The sequence below is a fragment of the Eurosta solidaginis genome, chromosome 1 (genome assembly GCF_040869045.1).
Source record: "Eurosta solidaginis isolate ZX-2024a chromosome 1, ASM4086904v1, whole genome shotgun sequence".
Classification (NCBI taxonomy): Eukaryota; Metazoa; Arthropoda; class Insecta; order Diptera; family Tephritidae; genus Eurosta; species Eurosta solidaginis.
The window spans coordinates 165816334-165819753 of NC_090319.1; positions in this window are offsets into that span (position 1 = coordinate 165816334).

Here is a 3420-nt window from a genome sequence, read left to right on the forward strand (position 1 = left end):
GTTCATTAAAAAACAAAAAAAAAACAAAAAAAAAAAAAAACTTTGAACCAACGTTCGAGGTGTCAGATTTGTTGGAATCACTTCTGGGAATAATACGGAATATGACCACAAGTCGAATTTTTTTCTATTAAATTTTTTTTCTCCACACGCTATCCTTACCTTTACAATATTTATTTATGCCTTCTTACAACTTTACGAAACCTTTGGACAGAAGAGAAATACATATCTTTTTATATCTTTTGTGGAGAGTAAACTAAAACAAAAATTATAAAAACAAATGAAATAAAATAAATAATTTTTTTTAAAGCTAGTGAAGATAAAAATCGTCAATATGTCTGTACGCTACAGCAACGAAAACTTGCCTAGAAATTCCGGTCAGTTTTATATACTCTATCAGGAATATATGAGGAAAAACTACGAAATTTTGCAAACCGCTTGTAGTCACTTATTTCACCGTGCGTGTCTAATAAATTGGCTTAAAAAAACCCAAACTTGCCCACAGTGCAGAGCGACTTGCAGCTCTAAGCAATGTACAAACCCGAATACCTCCGTAATGGGTACCCGATTGAAAACTACGTCTCAAAGCGGAATGTCTACTAATGCAACCCAGGCAACTGAACCACAAACTGGTGGTCATCAACAGCAACAACAACAACAGCATCAAAAAGAGATGCAATCTCCGCAGCAGCAAACATCTTCGGAACACAATACCGGTAATCCCTCAGCAACTGCAAATGCAGCAACTGCAAATACAGCCCCAGCAAACACTGACCTTAATGAAAGCCGCATTCGAAGCATAGTTACTGCTGTCGTATCTGCTAGGCAAGTTTCAGCATTAGAAAAGTTCGAAAGTAGGGTATTATTAAAGATAGGATTCAAAGCTCCTTAGCTAGCATTCTTAGTAGGTTTCATATAGATAACCCAAACAACAATGAGGCTAGCATTCCGCCTCAGCAACCCGATAATGTCAATTGGCCGCAGGATAGACCCAGTTTCTTAAATGAGCCCCTCTTACTTCCTAGGAACAATCATTTCAGACTAAGTGATATGTCTAGTGTGACTCACGCTGGCAAAATATCCCAACTTATTTCCAGCTGGGACATCAAATTTGACGGATCAAATAAACTGACTGTAGAAAACTTTATTTACAGGATAGAATCCCAAGCTGTAGACACTCTAGCGGGAAATTTTAACTATGCGGGTACTCTCTGCTTAACAACAACTAACATTTGTCGGCTTATTATTGGGCTTGTAAACATAGCACAATGCAGTAACCTAATAATAATAGTTTAAGTACAGTAGAAATAGAAACCTAATATGTTAAATCAAGAGTATTTACTGTATAAATTCATCATATATATATAATTTTTTTATAGTTTGAGCTGGATCGGACTGGTTCACCAAAATTGGGTTCAATTGTACGTGGGTTGGGCACAGACATAGCAGTTGTTAGCAGCATGGTTTTTCTTGCGCAGTTCATCCTATCAATATGCATGGGTACCATAGTACGAATGTCCGGCACGACGACAGCGGTCGTAAGCACTGCAAGCTTTTTGAACTTTTGTGGAGCAATAACAGCAACAAAAATCATGTATTTAGACTTGTAATTACTTTAAACTTTTTTATAATCTTGTTTACAGCATCTTTCAAAAATCAATAAAGCAAAACTCCAATTGCCAAAATAAAAAAAATAAAAACACCTTACAAAAGCCGAGATTAAATTTAACAGTTAATCAGAAAAGGTCGTCATTTTTTACGTATATGAACCGATTAACTTGGTCACTAAGAGATTTTCTCAGCGCAATACTAATTTTGGTGTTCTTTTAATATTCAACCGACACTCTATTTAACAGATAACCGGCCGATTCCCTTGGAATTGTTATCTTATATAACGCAAGAAAGTTATTCATACTGAAAGAAGAAATTCGTCAGCACCATATAGAAAAGATAGTGTACTGGGTTCCATACCGGCAAATCTATCATTTTTTTTCCAAAATTCCATTCTTTATTTTAAATAAACCAATGCACTAATTGAATGTATGTCCATTCCCTATTGCAAATAAATTCACTAACTTAAATACAGATAACTTCATTGTGAATAGTATCAATCATTGATTGCCAATATCCCATTACTGAAATTTACGAAGTGTCAAAATTGAGTAGAATGCAAGGAAAAAAATTGATAGAAAATGAAGAAGGTATCCGCTTCCGGTAAAAGCAAGGCTTTTATACAGGTTTTCAGCTGAAGACGCTCTCTTTTTCCTGTTCAAGACTCAGCGGTAAGATCATAAACGTGATCCAATTTTTTTTAGTCGGTACGGATTTTTGCCAACAGTCGATACAGTTTTTAAAGTCGCGTTAATGTAAAGAAAAACTTTTCGAAAAGCCGCGTTGACCGTACACAAAAAAAAATTTTGCAAAATAATATAAAAAAAATAATAAAGAAAAGAAATCCGAGTACGAAAACATAAATGTAACTTTACACAATATTGTTGAGGTCGGGGAGCCAACCTTCATTTGGAACTGGAGAAGGGTATTGCAAGTTGCCCAGAGGACACGCATCCAGCAGCTAAGTGGTCATGGGAATTGGATTCCTGGTTTTTTATAGCGGATTTTTATACGATTAGCAAACTATACAAAATAGACATATGTACATAGCAAATTTAAGACAGAAATTTGCTCAGAAATCACTAGAGAAAAATAGAAAGAAAATTATTAGTTTGCAAAAATTAACTTGAAGGGAAATAGGAATAAAGAAAGACAAAGCAATGTAAGAAGTTTTTTTTCTCTTAGAAAATATTTAATGTCCAAAAACTAACTAACTCTCATAGTATATGTACATATGTATAATAAACCTAGAGAAGAGGTACAGTTAGGCTCAAACTGAACTTCAAGTCGAGTTCAGCAGAAACTGAAAAATTTAGTATGTTCGGTAATGTAAAAATGTGCACATGCAGTGGAAAAGAAAAAAAAGAATTGAAATGACTACAAAAATTTAAAAAAGAAAGGGAAAAAAATGTAATAAGCAAAAATGCGGTTAATTAAAATTAAAGTTTAGATTAATTAAGTATTTGAAAGAAAAACAAAATCAAGTAAAGTACCGAGAAGTGTGAAATGTGAAAGACGAAAAAAACTTCTTACAAAGTGCATAAGGTATATACACGTGGGATATATGTAGCTATCAGAGCGCTTATACTACCCCCCATTCTTAAGGTTTTAATATTTTTTTTGAATTTTCACTAGAAAATGAATGCAGTCTAAAGAAAAAAGGGTTATCATAAAGATAATGAGTCTTCAGCTTTCATCTCCTCTACAACAAAAAAAAGTTTGTTCTGGCTATGGCGGAACTATACAAGGTGGTAGCACGGCGACAGCTGATTGTTCTTTTTTAATATGATTTGATACATCAACTTCCGGCGC